The sequence below is a fragment of the Lissotriton vulgaris genome, chromosome 2_1, assembly GCF_964263255.1.
Source record: "Lissotriton vulgaris chromosome 2_1, aLisVul1.2, whole genome shotgun sequence".
Taxonomy (NCBI): Eukaryota; Metazoa; Chordata; class Amphibia; order Caudata; family Salamandridae; genus Lissotriton; species Lissotriton vulgaris.
The window spans coordinates 2,039,934,668-2,039,955,617 of NC_141687.1; the positions used below are offsets into that span (position 1 = coordinate 2,039,934,668).

Consider the following 20,950-nt stretch of genomic DNA (forward strand, 5'->3'; position numbering starts at 1 on the left):
CATCTGGTTCAAAAACAAATTTGTTATGTTCCGATTTACATGGCTTTTGGTGAACCCTATATTTTCGTCAGATTTAGAACTTTATTCAATTCAGCCCAGCTAACCTGTAGGAACGTGTCCCATACTCCCCCCTTTAACTCCTTGGACGCTTATGACGAGCTCAGCTCGTCATGATGTAAACCTCCACACACTCACGACGAGCTGAGCTCGTCATGAACAATGGGATTTCCAATTGTTCAGCACCGCAGTAGAATACCATGAGCATCGATGGTGTTAAAAATGGCGAATCGGCTTAACCTTAATTGGCATATTTAACTTACCTATAAGTCAGTAGTATGAGGTACAATTTGTACCCAGGGCCTGTAAATTAAATGTTATTGTTGGACTGCAGCACCTATTGTCTTGTGCACTACAAATGTAGTGCCAACATGGTTTCATGACGTGTTGAAGCCTTGCTGTGATTTAACCCTATCAAAATAAACCTTTTTGACAGGCCAATACCTTCCTTTTACATATTAATTAGTCATCCCTTGCAGTCCACAAGACAAGGTGCCTGGTATTTAAAAGCAGGGCCTATAGAAATATGTTAACTTGGCCTTACAGTGATTATCACGCAAAAGCTATTTGCTCTATGGCAGGCCTAGCTTAGTCAATTAAATTAAATTCAGAATACTTTATTCGGCATAAAACACAATACCATAAAAGTACAGATAAAAAACATCACAATATAAAAAAGCAGAGCAAAAATGCATGTGCAATCCGTTCACAGGTGAAGCCACTTCTCATATGTCATTCATCTTTAGTGTTGCACCATAGGTATCTAGATTAACAGCCATAAGACAGATTTGATTGCCTTTATTCGTTCTTCTCCAATGTAATTCTATCCTTATTCAATCTTATAGAGGTTTTTATATGTATATTTATTGTACATTCAGTTGAATGTTTTTTTTAACCTTTTTTAACTTTGTAATAAACAGTCAGCTGTTCATATAATTGTTTGTGTTCTATATATTTTTTCCTTTGCAAATGTTTCACTAATGCTTGTGGTGGCTTCCAATACTGAACGGGTGAATACTTGAATGTTGAGTGTGTTTCTTGATAAATATACAACCATACAGGAAAAATTCTGTTTTTACATTCATCTTTAGGGCCATAAATAAATAGTCCTGGGTTGGGGTAGATCAAAGTAAGTTTTTAGAGGGGTAACATATAAAACCGGCAACATAAAATGCATGAATAATTAATCACTTCATGCTTAAAATTGCCCTCCCCATCCAATTCATTGATAAGACCTTTAACAAACAGATGCTGCCTCCATATGTATTCACCCCTCGCCTCTTGTATTTCGAAGTCTCACGGCAGACCTTAAAAAGTTTACAGTACAGAAAAGTGTTAAAACCTCTGTGGACAATTTAAAAAACAATAGGGCCACCTTTGCCTGTTTAAAACTAGCATTCTTTAAAATACTTTTTAAAAATAGATTCCTTGGGCGCGAATAGTGGGGACATAATAAGGCAAAATGAAGGGTGTCCTGCGGAGACCGATAGTCGCAGCCGCACGGGACCTTTAACTCTATAGATGTAGTGTAACCTGCCGGAACCGCTTAAATATGGTGTAATAAATTTAGCCTGAAGCGTGTCATTATGAATCTGTCTTGGGCATTGTGAAAATAAGACAAATAAGGCTCAATGCCCGGACAGGATTTGGTCAGAAGGTGTGCTCTCACAGATGGTTTAGTCAGCTCCCTATCTTCCCTGAGAGATACAACATGCTTCTGGAATTCAGCTTTAACATGCGCCTTGTCCCGGGGAAACAATTTTGTAGGATAATTAGAAAATCTGCACATCCCATGCCTGTTAGGGTCGCCCTCACATACTTGAGCCATGGAATGTTCCGGCCCGGTCACGGGCAATACAATCTATTATGATCTGCTTGCTCAATAAGGCCTCAGCGTTTGTCCACATTTTTATCCAACATGTTAGGGGTTTGAGTTCCAACCTGTCTCTGACATAGCGAACACCCAATTCTTCATGAATAATATGGGATAGTGTACTGTACTCTGAGGCAATTTTAGCAACCACCGAAGATATTTGTTCTTTTTGATTTGAAGATGTTGTGAATCTATGAAACCCAGACCTGACTTCCGTAAAGAGTTTTGGCGCAGCACATAGAGCTATACAATCTCAAGCTATACAATCTCAAGACCAACGACCCAGCCTTTGCGCAAAATTCATAATTGCCCCGGGGCAGCTAGCTAATATGCGGCATTTCTCTTCTAACAGGGCTTTGAAACTGAGGCGAGTGTCAAATAGTATCCCCAGATATGAAAACGAGTGAACCTTTTCCAAACGGTGGGAGCCAATCCTATAGTCCTATTTCCTTTTCAGTGTTTTCCCCACTTCCATAATATGATTTTGAAAGATTGGGGGACAGATCTAAACTCTCCATAAAGCGGACAAAACAGTCTATCAGACCCTGAAGCCCTTTCGAAGTATGCGCAAGAAGCACTGCGTCGTCCGCCTAAAGCAGAACGGGGATCCCTCTTGATCCTATCCTTGGAGAGTCCACCCTTAGAGCACCGAGCGCCTGATACAGGCCATTTACATACAAAGTGAATAAGAAAGGGGCCAGGATGCAGCTCTGTCTCACCCATTGAGCATGGAAAAGGATTGGTGGTGCTCCCCTCCTGATTGTATCTAACTTGAGCAAAAGTATTCCGTGCAATGTTCTTAAAATATTTACCAATCCCGGATCCACACCAAGAGCCCCCATGACTTCCCACAATTTCCTACAATTCACGCGGTCAAATGCTGCCATCAAGTCCATAAAAGCCAGGTACACAGGTTCTTGGCTGGCAATAGTGTACTTGGCTACCAATAGATATAAATTAAGTCATTGATCGGTGGTTGACCGTCCTGGCCTAAATCCATACTGAGTGTCAGTGATTATATGGTGTTCATCCGCCCAGTCTATTAACCGGTTAAGGATAACCCTACCTAATACTTTCACTGTCACATCAATAAGGGAAATAGGCCGGTAACATAATGGGCTGTCCTTATTTCCCCTTTTAAAAATGGGAACAATTGTAGCTGTGGACCAGGATGCTGGCAAACCTGATTCCACTGCTACATTAATAATTCTGGTCAATTTGGGCGCCCAAAGTTCTACCTGGCTCAAGAAAAGGTCTGGGGGAATCCCATCGGGAACCGGGGCCTTATTCCATGTCAGACCCTCAATGCCCATCTTTATCTCACCCAGGGAGAATATTATCTGGCCGATAATCTCGCCCCCCTCCTCTACTTCTGGCGGGTTATTGGTCCTGCTGTGATTGTAGAGGCCGTAGAAGTGCTCATACCATGACTCTGGTAGTATATGGTTTGCTACCTTTGGTTTATTTGCGTCTTGGAAGCAAGTGTCATTTATGACTTTCCAAAAAGCAGTCGAGTCCTGCGACTCAACCGCTTCCCTCAAGTTCTCCCACGCCTGCTGTTGCAAGGTAGTTTTGCGTCGATTTACTTCCTGTTTATAGAGGGCCCAACATATGGTCACCCTTGTCTTGTCTTTTGAGACAGCTTTTAGAGCTGATTTCAGCTCCCTCAGGGCAATGGAGCATTGATGATCAAATCACCTTTGATCATCCATTCCATTTTTGTGTGTTTTACTCCTGAGTAGGCCATCAATATGTCGGGCAACGCCCTCAAAGGCTTTGACCAACTCTGCCCCATTCACTGTTAAGTTTAAGCACTTCCAAACCTGCTGTTCTTTGTCTGACATTAAAGCTCTATGAAAGGCTTCACCATTAATCTGGGACCATCTGAGCCTCCTTCCTTGATCAGTGGCACTTACCGTGCCATTCTCCCCCATTCTTAAAGAGTGCTTATTCAGGTTTGGGTCCCTAAGCGACATAACCAAAGGGTTGTGGTCACTAAAAATGCTTGCATGATTTTAAAGCTTAAGATCCAGCACTTTAGCGTGTTGCAAACAAACATAAAGTTAATGTAGGAGTCACTTCCTCTACCTTTAAAAGTTGGATAAACCATTCTGTCCTCCCCTACTTTAATCAGTTCCATAGAGTGTGTAAGGGCGTGTGTGCCTAACACCTTACTTAACACCCTTTCCTCCCTTGTATGCTCCAAGTGCGGGCCCTCTTCCAGGGAGCAGGATGACCAATCCCCCTATTTACTTTCAAATATGGGCACAGATGGCAATTAAAATCGCCAAGTAACACCAATTTATTTATTTATTTATTTTGAAAGTTTTATATAGCGCGAACAAGATCTTCGCAGATATCAGAGCGCTTTACAGAGAAGGGGAGCATGTATACGCAGATACATCAATCATGTTAGAAGTACATTGAAGTTATATCATAAAACAGTGAAGTCAATCAAATTCAGAGTCAAAATAAAATACAAAGGGTTCGAACAAATAGTACAGATGAGTAACGAGTCTTTGTAGTTTTATCTCCAGTAGTGGATCAAGTGTATTTAGCCATGAGGATCGCTTTTACTTCTTTCTTGAAAAGTATGGAGGATGTGATCAGCCTGGTTTCAGGGGGAAGCGAATTCCAAATCCTGGGAGCCATTCCCGAGAAGGAACGTTTATAGGTTTTTTCCTTGCGGAATCTTTTAGGCTTTAGCAAAAGATTGTTTGTACCTCTAGTGTTTCTGGTGCCTCCAGAAATCGTAAGCTTCTGTGCAAGGTATCTAGGTGAGCTCAGGTGGATAGCCTTGTGCGTCAAACAAGCGATTTTCAGGTGTATTCTGGCTTCAAACGGCAGCCAGTTCAGGGATTTGAAGTCAGGGGAAATGTGTGAGTGTTTTTTTGATCCAGTGATAAGTCTTGCTGCGGCGTTTAAAGAGGCTCTTAAGGGTGCCGTAGTAGCTAGGGGGAGACCGCAGAGTGCGGTGCTGCCGTATTCTATTCGAGGTATGACTAGTGATTGTACCGCAGTTTGGAAGTCTTTGGCTGGAAGGAAAGGTTTAAGTTTCCTAAGGGTGTTGATTTGGTAGTTCGCTCCCTTAGTTGCTTTGTTGATGTGTTCCTGCATGCTGAGATTGGTGTCAAGTGTTATGCCCAAAGATTTTGCTGAGTCCACAATGGTGGGTTGAACATTAAGTGCTGTGAGGTCTTTAAGCCACATTTGTGCGGTAGTGATCTTCGCGGGTGGTGAGATCAGAAGGAACTCTGTTTTAAGGGCATTGAGTTTGAGATGATTAGCGGCCAGCCAAGATTGAGTGCTTCTGATCGTTGAGTTCAAGAGCGTGATGTCTTTGGGTGATTGTAGTTTGAGATAAAGTTGGGTGTCATCAGCATACATGTGGAAGTGTACATTGGATTCTTGCAGCAAATTGGTTAGAGGTTCCATAACTAAGTTGAACAAAGTTGGGGATAGGGAGGATCCTTGTGGTACGCCTAGCGATACAGGTCTTGGCGCGGACATCAAGTTGTTGCTCTTGAATTTCTGCGACCTGTTATGCAGAAAGGACGTAAACCATTTGAGCACAGTTCCAGATAGGCCCATTCTTGTGTTTAATAGTTCGAGTAAGTTCTCATGTTTGACGGTGTCAAATGCGGAGGAGAGATCAAGGAGGATGAGGAGGCAGGTGTCGTTATGATCTAGGATTTGGAGGGCGTCGTCGATTATGTGAGTCATAGCAGTTTCAGTACTGTGGTTTGCTCGGAAGCCTGATTGATGAGAGTTGAGGAGATCAAACTGAGTAATGTGTTTAGTCAATTGTATTTGTGCGCATTTTTCCAGCAGTTTGGCAAGAGTCGGAATGTTGGTAATGGGACGGTAGTTGTTTAGGTCAGAGGGGTCGGCTGTAGGTTTCTTTAGCAAAGGTGTGACTTGTCCGACTTTGAGGGAGTCGGGAATGATCCCTTGTTGAAGTGAGCTGTTAATGATTTTGGTCCAGAGTGGAAGGAGCGACGGGGTAAGGACTTTGACAGCGTTAGCAGGAAGGGGGTCCGTGAGGTGATTGGATGGTTTCAGAGTGCTGAGCAGTTTGCCAATTTCTTCTTCTGTGTAGGTGACAAAGGTTGACCAGGAGGCATTGTTTTTTGGTTTAGTGGGTGCTATGCGGTGGGGTTTGGGGAAGAGGCTTGCGTCCATGAGGAGATCATTCTTTATGTTGTCAGTTTTTTGGTAAAAGAAAGATGCGAAGTCTTCGCAGGAGGGAGCTTCGCGCATGGTGTTGAGAGGTTGGGGTTGTTCTTTGGATTGTGTTCGGATAAGCTCAAACAGCTTTCTCGGACGATTTTTGGCTTGGTCTAGCTGACGACTGAAGAAGTCTGATTTTGATCGTTTTATTTTCCTGAAGTAGGCATTTCTCTTTTTCTTCAGGTTTTTTAGGTTCAGTGCAGAGGGAGCTGATCTCCAGGTGCGCTCTGCCATTCGCATTGCGCGTCTATCGTCATTGAGACTTCCGTCGTACCAGGGGTTGGAGATTTTTGCGGTGGCTTTTTTTAGCTGCAAGGGTGCGACTTCGTTAATTATTGAGGTCATAGTGTTGAGATAGTGATCAGTCAAGGATTGGACGTCCTTAACGCCAGCAGGAGGAAGTAGTACGTTGCAGCTTTTGGGGGGCAGCGAGTTTGAGTTTAGCTTTTTCATGTCTCTTTTCCAGACTTTGGGCCTGGCGGATTGAGCAGGGTTAAATTTAACTTTTTCATTGATGAAGAATGTGACAATATGATGATCTGACCAGTCACAGGGTTGGATAGATTCGAGTTGGATAGAGTCCTCTTTGGAGATGATAAGGTCAAGGATAGAGCCTTTATCGTGTGTTGGACTGTTGCAAATTTGGGTGAGGTCAAGGGCGTTAAGGAAATTCTTCAGACCTTTTACCACCGCATCATTGTGATCGTTCCAGCGGAGGTTGAAGTCACCAAGGTATATTTGTGAGAGTTGTCGCCCGGAGTTGGTTGAGATCATGTCCATGATTTGTTGGGAGAAGGTAAGGTTGTCACCGGGTGGGTGGTAAACGCCGTGCAGAGTGCAGATCTGTTTGCCCTCACTGACAATATCGAGGCAGATGTATTCACAAGACGTTGGGGAGGGTATGGAAGGGGAAGTTACTTTCAGAACAGAGAGGTTGCTCCTGTATATACATGCGATTCCGCCACCTTTTTTATTGCCAGACCTATCAAGCCTAGTGATGTGGTAGTTGGGGGGAACCAGAATGTCCATTATAGGTGTAGAAGCTTCTGTTAGCCATGTTTCAGTAATGATGATTAAGTCAAGATCCAATTTTAGGATGAGATCGGCAATGGCGGCGGAGTGTCTAGCGGCTGATCTGCAGTTGAGCAGAGTACATTTGAGACGGGGTGTGTCGATGGCAGAAGGGTGTTCTAGAGCGAGGGGGACATTACTCAGGTTACTATGGATAGCGATTCTGTTGTTCAGTGTGGGGGGTCTAAGGGGATTGGAGTGAATCGTGGGAATGGCAGTGAGAGTGTCGGGTGTGATGCTATGGGGACCTGAGTCATAGGAGCGGAGGAGTGTGGTTGTGTCTAGGTCTGAGAGAGGGTTGCAGGATCGATGGGGGCGATTTTCGCGATTGTGAACAGGGATTGAGGTCCAATGCGGTGGGAGTCGAGTGCGAGAGTTCGCCACCCGTTTGGAGGCCCATTTGGGAGGGGAGGTGATGGTGGAGGCGCGTGATTGGTGTCTGGGGTGTGTGCTGAGTATTTGTTTGATGCTGTGAATGTCTTGTTTGATCTGGTGGAGGGTGTTGGGTGAGGGGTGATTGGAGTGAGATAGACAGAGTAGTTGTTGTTTGATGATGTACATGTCTTCTTTGAGCTGGAGGAGGGAGGCCGTAATGTGGTCTATTGTGGGGAATGTGTTGGAGGTGGGGATGGGAGGGTCGGGCGTGGATGACATAGGGGAGAGGTTGGTGGCGTGGATGAGAGTATTGGTGGTAGGCGTAGAGTGCAAGGTGGAGGATGGGCGTTTATTAGTGGTGGAGGGGGTGGAGGTTGGGTAGTGGGGGGTGAGACTGGGGAGGGTAGCGGGATTGTAGATTGTTCTTTTTTGAGAGGGTGGAGTTGAGTTGATGGAGGTGGTGTGTTCTGTGTGATTAGTTAATGGGAGGAAGTGGGGGCTGAGAATGGGGGGGGATAAATAGTGGGGTTTGCCTTTGTGTGTGACGGTCTGATGTTGATCTATGTTAGGCGGGTTGTGGGTGTGAGTTGTGGTATCAGGGGTGAGAGGAACGGGGATGAGAGGAACGTGGATGAAGTCTGTTGAGTAGGGGGAAGGGGTGGGGTGATTCTAAACCCAAGGTATCCGGGGTTGGCATGTGATCTCCTCACCCAGTGCAAGGGGCCCTACTATGAGGAGGGTGGCTCAAGTATTAAAATGCTCTCCCTGGGATTTTTTTTCAGGGATAGGACTTGTGAAAATAACCCCGGATACCTTGGGTTTAGAATCACACTATCTCCTGTTGAGGGTTGAGGCATCAGCGCCCCTTGATCTTGTATACCTACCATCCTATACTCCAACTCGTCCAATCCTATTGTAGTCTGTCCCACTAAAATGGCATTATAAAAATTGATAAAAATTAGCTTGTGACCCTTGTTATAAAATCTAATCCCCCTGCATAAAATCTGAATTCCAGCCCAAATCATTCCATCTCCCCTGTAACCTCAAGTCCACATATGTAATCAGTTCTCCCCTTGCTCTCCTAGAAGCTGCCTTACGTGCTGGTACAAAATACATTTTGTAACCTTCTAAAGGAAACTCACTACTATCCACCTCCCACATTTCCTGAAGGCAAATAACCTGGAATTTCTTTATAAAAGCTAGCCAGTCATTATTTTGAAATTTAGCTGAAAGTCCTGGTATATTCCAGGAAATTCTCAGTTATCCTGTCTGAGAACGTCAGAGCTATCTGACATAGAGCAGGTATTAGGACTGTGAATGCGTTGATTATTCCCATAAGATCCGGGGCCACAAGGCTCTCCAGGTAATGAGGTTGTAATGATCTCGTTAACCTTTGTCATAACTATCCCTCCCATGTCTGCGTTAAAGAACAAGCTCTCCAAACTATGACCATTCCTAATTGACGTCCCACTGGCCAGTCAATCTTTCATTTAGGGCTGATACATTATTGAGAGGGGCATACCGATTAGTTAACGGGACAGTCAAACCCCCCCAATTAGGTCCTACTAAATGTCCCCTGTGTTCATCACGGTTATTTTCACAAGTCCTATCCCTGAAAAAAAATCCCAGGGAGAGCATTTTAATACTTGAGCCACCCTCCTCATAGTAGGGCCCCTTGCACTGGGTGAGGAGATCACATGCCAACCCCGGATACCTTGGGTTTAGAATCACACTATCTCCTGGAAAGCACTTCCTGCTGCTTCCAATCCAGGACACCCTTCTAGCTATTAATATATGCCTATGGTTTGAGATATTAAAACCTACATTTCTATTCATCCAGTGGGCCGCTTCGTTAATCGGCATTCTCGGGTTTTCTTCTTTGTCTCTGCTACAGGTTGGGACGGCCTGTCAAAACCACTGTATATGGGCATGATGCCGGGGGTAGATCTAAAACCGGCAAGCCCGGAGTACCCCGGGCGAAGTCGGCTAATGTGGGCTCAGTATCATGGGGTGTAGGTATTCTACCCTCTATATTTGCGGGTGCTAGGTTAGGGTTATGACCGGAGGTTCCCACCCTCATGCTCCTATTATCTCCCGGGGTGATCTTTAATCTTGGTACATTTCCATCAATAGACCCCGCAGTTAACCCTTTATTTACACTATCCTTTATGCCATCAAGCTGTTCATACTCCTAGTTCCCACCCTCTTTTCTCTCTAGGGCAGTCAATACCTGATGAGTTAGGGCCCTCTGGTGCCCCGATCTGTTAACTGGGTGCACCGTGGCCACAGTGGACAGAATGCTATTTTGTGCAAGAAGCAAGGATAGTTTTCCTTCTATCAAATTGATTTTCTCAAGTACGGGCCCTATATGGGTAGTTAACATTGTTTCCAACCTGGACCACAATTAGTTATCCGCCCACTCCCCCCGGTTCATCTCAGCCCCTCCACAATTTGGACACTGGTCTGCGGGACCTTCTATGTCTTTAGACCTGGTAGCTTTGGGCGCAACCCTCTGCTTTGATTATGGGATTTCGGCCACCCCCCCCCCCCCCCCCCCCCCCCTCCTGGTTCGCTTTGCTGGGGCTATAGAGTCAGCCAGTGGGTTGGCCGCACTATTTGTAGTGCTTTTGGCTTTTAAGGCCCTTTTAGATCAGGTGACCATCTCCCCACCGCCCCTTGGGGTAGTTTTTAACGCCAGTTGGTTCTACAGTCAGTACAATCTCTCCCTCGCACAACCCTACCCCGTGCAATAACACAGAATTTGATTCAGAGCTCCTCTCGCTCTCTTTACGTTAATCTGTGGCGGGCTTATTTCATCAGATAACAGCTCAATGATTTGGGTTAACAGGCCCGCCGCCTGTGGCGAGGGAGCGGCGGAGGTTAAGCCATTTGCATTGTTTCCACCTTTTTGGCTTAACTTGGCCTAAGGGAGCCCCAGCATTGGGTTATTTAGTCGTGGCTATACTACGCATTGACGATCACTTTTGCGCCACGATAGAGTCCGGAGAGAGTCTCTTCTCAGCAAGCTGTATTTCGTGGACTAGTAATGACTCTGCTCTCGTGAGGAAGGCGTTGAGTCCCCTTAACACCCCCCCACCAGAGAGCCCGTTGCCTTACGCTTACTCATACCGCAAATTGGTGAACTTATATTAGACTTATATTGGACGAAATAACAAATGAGAGGCCAGTACCTTAGTAACTTTTTATGTTCCACCCCAGTAGCCTCTGTGTTTCCTGGACCCTTAGTGTAACAAGCATTTGCAATGCAATAGGTCTCGCCTTAGGAAAGTTGGAGCTATTGGTATGGTAAATGACAAATTTTTTATTTATGTGTTTTTTTTTTAAATAACGTAATTAATAGCTTTGTCATTTACAATGCCAATAGTTATAACTTTCACAAATGTGACACCTATAGCATTGGTAATGCAACATGTTTTGTATTTACGTGACTTACATGTGTTGATATTACAAATAAAAATGGCTTTTATTTCTTTTTAATAATTAATACTTAAAAGTGATTCTAATTTATAATGGCAATAGCTTAAACTTTTGTAAATAACTTTTGTGAACATTATGTTCAGTGTATTTTATTGTGACGAAAATCCAAGAACAGAAGTGAAATATTAACATCTTTTTGTGACATTTGTAATAAAGCTTGAAACATTGAGAGAACATATTTGAACCAGTGATGCTGTGGTGGTGCTGAGTGATGCAGTGGTTGCGCTGAGTGATGCAGTGGTTGCGCTGAGTGATGCAGTGGTTGCGCTGAGTGATGCAGTGGTTGCGCTGAGTGATGCTGTGGTTGCGATGAGTGATGCAGTGGTTGCGCGGAAAGTAAAGTGTGCCATACTGCGATTTCTACAATAGTTAATTGTGGATGCGTTAACAATTGATGTGTGCACTGATGGCTGGTGGTGTGTGTGCCTGTAGAAATGGTGCACTGATGGCTGGTGGTGTGTGTGCGTGGTGGAAGTGTGCACTGACGGTTGGTGGTGTGTGTGCCTGGTGGAAGTGTGCACTGATGGCTGGTATTGTGTGTGCTTGGTGAAAGCTTGCACTGACAGCTAGTGGTGTATGCCTGGCTAATGATGTGGTGGTGTCCCCGAGTGCAGTGGTGGTGTCCCAGAGTGCAGTGGTGGTGTCCCCGAGTGCAGTGGTGGTGTCCCCGAGTGCAGTGGTGGTGTCCCCGAGTGCAGTGGTGGTGCCCCCAAGTGCAGTGGTGGTGCCCCCAAGTGCAGTGGTGGTGCCCCCAAGTGAAGTGGTGGTGCACCTGAGTGGTGTCCCAGAGTGATGTGGTGGTGTCCCAGAGTGATGAGGTGGTGCCCCCGAGTGATGTGTTGGTGGTGTCCCAGAGTGATGTGTTGGAGGTGTCCCAGAGTGATGTGTTGGAGGTGTCCCAGAGTGATGTGTCGGAGGTGTCCCAGAGTGATGTGTCGGAGGTGTCCCAGAGTGATGTGTCGGAGGTGTCCCAGAGTGATGTGTCGGAGGTGTCCCAGAGTGATGTGTCGGAGGTGTCCCAGAGTGATGTGTCGGAGGTGTCCCAGAGTGATGTGTCGGAGGTGTCCCAGAGTGATGTGTCGGAGGTGTCCCAGAGTGATGTGTCGGAGGTGTCCCAGAGTGATGTGTCGGAGGTGTCCCAGAGTGATGTGTCGGAGGTGTCCCAGAGTGATGTGTCGGAGGTGTCCCAGAGTGATGTGTCGGCGGTGTCCCAGAGTGATGTGTCGGCGGTGCCCCAGAGTGATGTGTCGGCGGTGCCCCAGAGTGATGTGTCGGCGGTGCCCCAGAGTGATGTGTCGGCGGTGCCCCAGAGTGATGTGTTGGCGGTGTCCCAGAGTGATGTGTTGGCGGTGTCCCAGAGTGATGTGTTGGCGGTGTCCCAGAGTGATGTGTTGGCGGTGTCCCAGAGTGATGTGTTGGCGGTGTCCCAGAGTGATGTGTTGGCGGTGTCCCAGAGTGATGTGTTGGCGGTGTCCCTGAGTGATGTGAAGGTGCCCCTGAGTGATGTGGCGGTGTCCCCGAGTGATGTGGCGGTGTCCCCGAGTGATGTGGCGGTGTCCCCGAGTGATGTGGCGGTGTCCCCGAGTGATGTGGCGGTGTCCCCGAGTGATGTGGCGGCGCCCCCAAGTGATGTGGTGGTGCCCCCAAGTGATGTGGTGGTGCCCCCGAGTGAAGTGAATATATATGAGTGTTTAATAGTCTGTGTATGTGGATGTCAATGCATGCCACGGCCTGCTAGTGCGTGTATACCCGCACGTCAGAAGGGGACTATACACGGATGGCTAATTGTACAGCCCTGGGCGTGTGTGGATGGACAATCATCACAGTGAAGATGTTTGTATGCAATCTAGGAGAGTAAGTCACTGCCCCCTTTCCTGGCAGTGCTTCCTGCTGACGGACCACTGGTCCTACTCTCACCTTGCCCGGGCTCCGGCTCGGTGCCACGGTACCGGCCCTCGGACCTGGAGTCCACCACCTGGAAGCTTTTGGTCCGCAGGTTCTCCAGCATCTCCTCAAAGCTCTTCACCAGCCGTCCGTCCAGCGTGGCCTTGAACTGGGCGGGCTCGGGCCTGTTGGCCTCCGCAGTCACGGGGCGGCCCTCCCGCACCCAGTTCCGGAAGCCGCCGTTGAGCACCGACACCTGCCGGTGCCCGAAGGCCCGGAACATCCACCAGGCCCGCGGGGCGTAGAAGGAGCCCAAATGGTCGCCGTCGTAGACCACCACGTGCATGCTGTTGCCCACGCCCAGGCTGCCCACGTAGTCGCCGAACAGCTGCTCGCCGGGCAGCATCACCTCGTAGGGCGAGGCCTGGTCCTTGCACACCTCGATGTCGAAGAACGAGGCGCCCAGGATGTGGTGCTCTAGGTACTCCTGGTGGGCGTCGCGCTCCCCCGGCGGGTACCAGGAGGAGTCCAGCACCCGCAGGCCGGGCCCCACCCGCCGGGCCGCGACCGCCTCTGCCAGCCACTTGGACGACACCAGAGCCTTGGAGAAGAGCTGGCTGGCCATGCTAAGACCTGTGCGTGGGGGTCAGTGAGAGGTGTGTGTGAGGACCTAAGAATTCTGAGCGAGGTACATGTATGACGAGCTTCTATGCCGTGAGAGGGCTCACCTGTGGTCTGAGGTACGGTCAACGCTAAACTAAAGTCCCGTGTGAACATCTGCCGCACTCACCTGCTGAAGGTCCATTTCCGGCTCCTCGGACCCTCCGAAGTGAGATCGGCTCCTCCGGCTCTTATGTGGGTCAGGGCTCGCTGGCGCCGGAGCAGGGTTACCCTTAATATTTAATCACCCCTGCTACCAACGCAGAGGCCAGACGGGCTGTTCCACCTCCTGGAAAGGCGAGAACTTGTTTGTATTTATTTATTTGTGTGATTTATACTGTGCACGCGCCAACTTTACCTTAAAAAAAGCAATCGCAAAAGGGGAGGAGCTCACCCCTCGTGTGTCTTTAATTCACCACCGCAGCCCAGGAGTTTCTTCAAGTTCCCGCCGGGCCGCCGCGCTGCCTGCGACGACCCGGAAGCGGTTGGGTATCCGGCCAATCGCAGCGCGGCCCCAACCGGAAGTCCCGCCCCTATCGCGGCGCGAGAGGGAAGCCACTGTCCGAGGAGCTCCGAGGGCTCCTGATCGAGTCCCGGTCCCGAGATGGGGGACCGGGTGAAGAGCGGCCGGGCGCATGGGGAAGGCGGGGCTCTCATGTGGTGAGAGAGCCCCGCAAAGCGCTACCGCTGCCCGAGAGGCAGAACCGCCACAGAGCACCGCCAGAACAGGTGAGTGTGTTGAGGGAGAGGAAGGGTGAGTGGGGGTGGGGTGTACGCGTGTGTGTCTGTTGTAGTGTGTCCGTGCGTGCGTGCGTCTGTCTGCGCGTGTGTCTGTTTAAGGGGGGGTGCGTGTGTATGCAGTGTTTGTATGTGCGCATGCGGGCGGGAGCCTTTCTGTGCATGGGAATATGAGGCACGGCGACGTGCGCGCTCCCGAGCTACAATCTCCGGCAGGAGAAGCTCGTGACAGTCTGCTGTCCACATTCCCCCAAAAGTGATTGCATAAGTTGTCTCGCCCTAGACGCAAAAGCTTCGCTTTTGCTTCGTCTAGGCGAGACCTAAAAAGGGGCCCTTCAAGCGCCTCCTGGCGTTTATTGGTATGATGCAATACAGCATTTTATCACTTTCGCCCAGTCCATAAGACTTCTTCCTGTCTTTCGGTGTTGCCTTGGGGTTCTGATGATGATGTTGGAGGGGTGGCCCATCCCAAAGTGTTTTTAAGCGCATCCTGTCGCTTAGGTGTGACGCCAGTGGTGGGCACCGGCCGAGGATGCTGGGGTTTTTAGTCCTTAGCAACCCGCGTCTAGTTCAGCTGGAGGTTCCTGACAGCGGGAGCAGCATGGGCAGCATGGGCAGCGTTTCAGTCCTCACAGGCTGGTGGTAGGTAGGTTCCCAACAGAAGAATAACCAGCAGTCTTCCAGAAGAAACCCCTTAGTCAATCCTGTCTGCTCTGTGCCATAGCTACCAGGGTGTTGAGCTCAGGTTAATTTGGTGGTTTTGACAATTCAGCCTAACAAGGCTTGTGATTGTTACTTGAGGTGGGTATACATGCACTCCAAATGATCCAGTTTCTTACACTAATTTTTTGCTAATTACAATATAGACAATTGGAAATCTATTTGTTCTGAGAATTTACCTGGCACAATGTCACTCATGACTTTTGTAATTTCAGCCTCTCACTTGAAGATGTAGGTTCTTCAGCTGGCAATCATTCGTGTGTTGTAGCGCTGTGGTTTCTAAATTTCGGTCCATGGTGTCAGGGTTGCTATGTTTGTATCTTTTTTGAAGCTTTGCCTAATATTACATAAAAAGATAATTGATTTATTTTCGTGGGTAAAAGGCGCCTCATTGCTGCTCCTTTAATTCTGTTATGGATGCGTCTTATTTCCGGCTTGGCAAACCTGACTAAGGGATGTTATCCTGTTTTATCCTCTTCAGACTGAGCATTCTAAATATTTCCTGTAATCAAGACATCAGAGCCTTACTTGCATATATTTTTGTTTGTTCTTTGAGTTACTTAAGTTTGTGGGGTTCTCGTATTACCTTGCCCTCAAAGTGATTTTTCTAATTTTTTACCGTTTATTTCTAAGGTTTTTCTGACCCAGGTCACTGTTCTTATGCAGTGAACACTTTGAATGCCTCCTACTTTATTACTATGTTTTTGTGTGTTGTATTATGTGTATTTTTATAGCACACGATCGCATGTGAGGGTATCAAGCCACTTTGCCTGGTTTGTGCAGCTGGTCTTGGGGGACTTGAATAGTCTGGTCTTAAGCTTCTTGCAGAATTCAAGAAGGGAGGCGGCTCTTTTGTGAACTGGGAGGTCGTTTCACACTTTAGGAATAGTGAACAAGAATGCACAACCTCCTGATCTGCTTTTGTGTATGGGTAGAAAGTATGCTAGTGATAGTCTGGCTGAGTGGAGGTGCCTGGCAGGTTGGTGGAACTGCACACAGCTGTTAGAGTAGGCTGGGCTTGTGTAGAGTGATGCCATGTATGTGTGGGTGAGGGCTTGAATTGCGCTGGCTTATGTTATGGGAGCCAGTGGAGTTCCGTCAGGTATGGTATGGTGTGACGTGAGGCAGGTGTAGGAGGTTGAGGATCAGTCAGGCTGCGCCATTATGAACAGTCTGAAGTCTTTTTGTGAGTTGGTTGGTTTTTCGCATGTAGAGGGGGTTCCCCGCTGCCCAGTCTGCTGGTGATAAGGGCTTGGGTGACGGTTTTCCTGGTATTGTTGGATAGACACTTTAATATCTTTTTCAGCATCTTCCGGGTGTGGAAGCAGGACATGGTGACTGTTTTGATTTGTGTAGACATTTAGAACGTGCTAATTATTCAGAGGTTTACAGAGGGATGCTTTTATAAGATTCTTTCTGTAGTCTTCTGTACAGTCAACCACAACCTACTACTTAGTCGATTGGATTCAGAAGAAAGGCTTTTTCATGGTTCTCCTTTTCGGCAGATGGATCAGTCGGTGGTTTTGCCAACTTTTCACTAACACAAATCTACCCTTACTTATGAGGTCCTCTTGGGTCAGACCTGCACCATACATTTTTTTCCTGTTATGTTTTTCAATATAATATAAACATCCACGCCCATTGTAGTCCTCTTTGTTCTTTTGCCTTTGAGTGCTATGCATATGCTGATGACACTTGCTAAAAGTTGAGCAGAGATCCACAAACTTTATTGATGAGCTGAAAGAGTGCCTCCTAAGAATTCAACTTTGGATTAAACGGAGAGAAGTTATAGGGACTGATATTGAATAGCAATGAAAATCTCTGAAACCGTGTTCTCTGACCAGTTCCTACTAGTTACTAAAGTAACTAACTTTGGGGTGATTTTAGATCAAAACATGACCTCTCTTCCTCTGATCCTAAAGGTTTGGAAAACGGAGATTGCTATTGTTAAGTCTTAAATTTTTTTTTTTTAAGACACCCTTTCCTTCCTCAAGAAAACTTTGGCCATGTCATTGCGGCATGTGTCCTATACCCCGTTGACTGCTGTAAGACCTTGAGTAGCAGTGCCCTAGAAAAACATCAGCGACTACAAAACATGGCTGTCAAAATGATGGCAAGACTGAAAAAAGTTGATCATATTTTATTGACTAGGTTCCGAGCTTTGGATGGTTGACAGTGAGCAAGAGCGTTGCTCTGTAAGTAGCTTGTCTGGTATATAGGACATATTACAAAACCTTTCCCGAATTTAACATATTTGATATCCCGTTCTTCCCCCTGTAGGAACTTTTGATCTAGCAACTCAGTCTTGCTGAAAGTTCTTCGTATTAGGAGGCACCGAGCAGGAGGAATGTCTTTTCGGGTGTTTGGGCTTAAACCCTGGAATTCACTTCCTCTCAATATTTGATCTGTCCATAATTTCACATCTTTTAAACCGGTGGCAAAAAATCATACTTCAGGCTACTTGTTGGCTCTTAATAATGTCGGAGAAGCTACAAGACTTTTCCTAATTCAAGATGGATGTGGACAAGTCACTCCCCACATAGGCACTGGATTTCATTGGTATTTAGTAGTTTATGCAGTAAGTCATAGACATGTGGTCTGAATAATTTCTTAGTGTTTTCTCTAGAACCTGCCATTTCTAAACCGGTAAGGAAGATGATATGTCATAATTCAGGCCTGCAATGGCTATCTTGAACTTGAATATCCATCTTTATTTTTAAAAGTTTTTTTAATGCATTTTACTTTGGTTGTGTAATATTTCTAAACTAACCACGTTAAGTCATTTGATTTGTGCCCTCTAAAAAGTAACCTGTTAGTTTTGTGGTGATATGTTGACATTAGATGGTACTCCTATGCTTATTAATGCTAGTTATTGATTTACTTGACATTTTATTATCAGTGGCGGCCAACACAGATCTGGGGTGGTGGGGGGTGAGGGGGGCGCGAGGGGGTAAGAAGGTATAATTAACAAAAATTGAAAAAATCCCTCAGGTCCCTGCCGCTCTGTCCCATGTTGTCTTGCGTCCGCTGACAGGAAGCGGCCAGGCTCTCCTAAACGAGTCGCCGCTCAGATGGGACCTGGGGGCCTGGGCATGTTCATCTGAAACAAAGTGGACAAACCCACTCAAGAAGGAATGTGCCTCACTGTTATAGTGAACAGTGCCAGGGAACCATTAGGTTTTATTTAAAAAACCCTCACACACACACCAACCTAGTTGATGTCATGCTTCATCATTGGGGTCCCAACCGGGTGGCCGAATGCCCCCCGATTGTGCTACGCCGCCGGATTACAGCGGAGCTGATGTGGTGAATTAGTGTGAAGTGGTGTCGTGAAAACTTTGAAAGTATCTCTGGGAATCCTTGCCTTATGTGTTTAATGTTAGCAGCCCAGAATACAGCTAAAAACAGATAGCGCAACTACTGGAGTGAATTATACTCTTAGTTGTCTAGAGTGCGGTCTACATGTTCCAGCCCTACAAAAAATGTGAGAGGGTTTTCGTCAGGACCTAGTGAAAAGTGGGTGAGTGGCAAAAACCATGCCACTTGACAAGTCAATATACAACACATGTGCTAAGGTGTGTTGTGGTGCTCAGTTGTGTCAATATACTTATGGACCTGAAAACCTGTAGAGAATAAAAAGACAAGACCCATAAAGAACAGAGACAATGCAACATAAAATGCAATCTTTAGCGTATTATTTAGTGCCTAGCTATTGGTTTCAGATGAGTTGGCACACTCAGTGAGTCTATCTAAGGAGGGAGGACTGTGCTACTTATACACCAATCTCTCTCAGTTGATTAGAAGCTGAGATCCTATTGCCGCATGCTCGTATTCATACGTGGTGTGTCTATTGCGCTATATGCGAAATCGACTGACATGGGGCATGCTGATAAGGTGCTTAGAGTATCCCTAGGTGAACCGGGAAATTCTAAAGTGCCTAATGATCGGCACTGGCGTGGTCGTATGTGCCGGCGATTTTTCGGGGCACGCACCATGTGCTTAAAAAAGATTGCAGGCAGCAGTGGTAGTATAAAAGGAAAATGGGAAAATAATTACACACTAAGCGTTAGGCAGAAAATCAGGGATCCGGGAGGGGTGCTGTCTATTGTCACACTCTAAATGGAGGAGAAAAGAGTGGAAAAGACGTGGGGGCGTGGCCAGCAGCATGGCCGAATAAGTTGACTGCCTCCGTAGCTCCGGCGAGCTAATCACGATCTGGCTTTAAAACGGCGTCCGACAGTCCCTATTTGGACATTGTGGGATCACTACAGGTCCCGCCGTAACCTGGAGGCAAGGTAGAGGGAGCAAGGAAGCGCCAAATCAGCCCTGAAACCGTAAGATAACACGCACTGGCCGTGGGAGCATACCGACCCTGCTCCCAAGATGGTGGGGATCTGCTGCCGAGAGTGGAGCGTCTGGAGCCGGAACAGCGGACACAGAGAACGGCCAGCGGCGGAGTGCGGAGGCGATTGCGGCCCGTAAAGGGAAGTAACTCATCCGATCTGAACCGAGGTGAGGCGAGGGAGCTGGCGGAGACCTGCGGAGCCGCCGGGCGCTGCGGAACACCAGAGGCGGCGGCGGCACACATCAGAGGTCCAGAAAGGTAGGCCTGGGACACCCTCGCACAGGTCTGGATCGCAAGAGCGCTGCCTTCCGGCGCTGGACGCGGGGGCCAAAAATACTGATAACTGAGCGCCGGGGCCCCCAACGGCAGGTAGAGACCTGACTGGACGAATCGCCTACTGGCAGACCCGGAACTAAGTACCCTTGCAAATCGGTCCTGGTGACGGTGCACACGGGGACAATGCAGGGGGAACAGGCCTGAGATTGGAACAGCCCCCGCCGACTTGAGTGGCGTGTGGAGATAGAGAGCGGCCCAGGGCTTTGGGGACAGAGACTGGGAAAGCAACTTCGAGGACCCCTCCCTCCCCCATAACCCCCCGCTTTCCTACACCTGAGCCTGGGGATAGCGCTGCACTGCTGAAGAGCCCTGGAGACGGGTCCCGACAGGGGATTGGAGAGTCCACCTTCCAGGCAAGCTGAGACACTGGTCAGGGGCACTCCTTGTTTGCTGATTAATCCGCACGACACACGTGTGTGACCGCATTAGGCGAGCTCCACAGGGCTAGAGAGCACAGCGTTCTAAGTGAGGGCCAGAGGCTTATATCTGCAGGGGAAGAGGATAAGATTGGGAAGGGGGTAATTGCCATTATCCAGCCCTCCGGGAACTGCAGCATGGGTAAGAAGGAGATGACCGCCAGGACCCCAAGACAGGGGACCCTAGATCGCTATGCCACGGCGCCCCCCAACGCATGGGCCGGGGCTCCCAGGACCATGCACTGATACGCATTTATTGATGAGGGCCATACAAGCATCGCAGGAAGACATACAGACGGGCAGCCCTGGAGGTCAAGATTGGGGAGGTGGGCTCAGAGGTCACACTGCTGCGTCAGGATTTTCGCAACTTAACAGAGCGGGTGACCACGGCAGAAACCAGGCTGGGCGAGGCAGAGGAATCCATACATGCCCTCAAGAAAGACATCAACAAAAACAAAAATTGGCAACTCCACTCGTTATTATAAAAAGTTTCTTAAGGACTACCCAAAAACCAATTGAAGTATGTCCTGGTATTTTTATTTATACCATATGTCTTTTTATATTTTATATACTTTTTTTTCTTCATTTAAGTTTGAAAAAAGAACACACATACAATCAACAACATTTACAATTATATACACCTATCTTACATAAACATATTTACGTTGCACTCTGATACATACAAACTGTGACAAAATGTCATAAAAATATATACATACTAAATACAAACAAACAAAGACATATCTT

General features: G+C 47.4%; 1 protein-coding gene and 1 pseudogene across 4 annotated transcripts in view; one reads left to right on the forward strand and one right to left on the reverse strand.

Moving 5' to 3' along the window:
* Nucleotides 1-20,950, forward strand: part of SECISBP2L (SECIS binding protein 2 like) — an 877,433-nt gene that overhangs the window by 65,334 nt on the left and 791,149 nt on the right. The window lies entirely within an intron of this gene.
* LOC147733707 (thiosulfate sulfurtransferase pseudogene) lies at nucleotides 12,951-13,757 on the reverse strand (annotated as a pseudogene).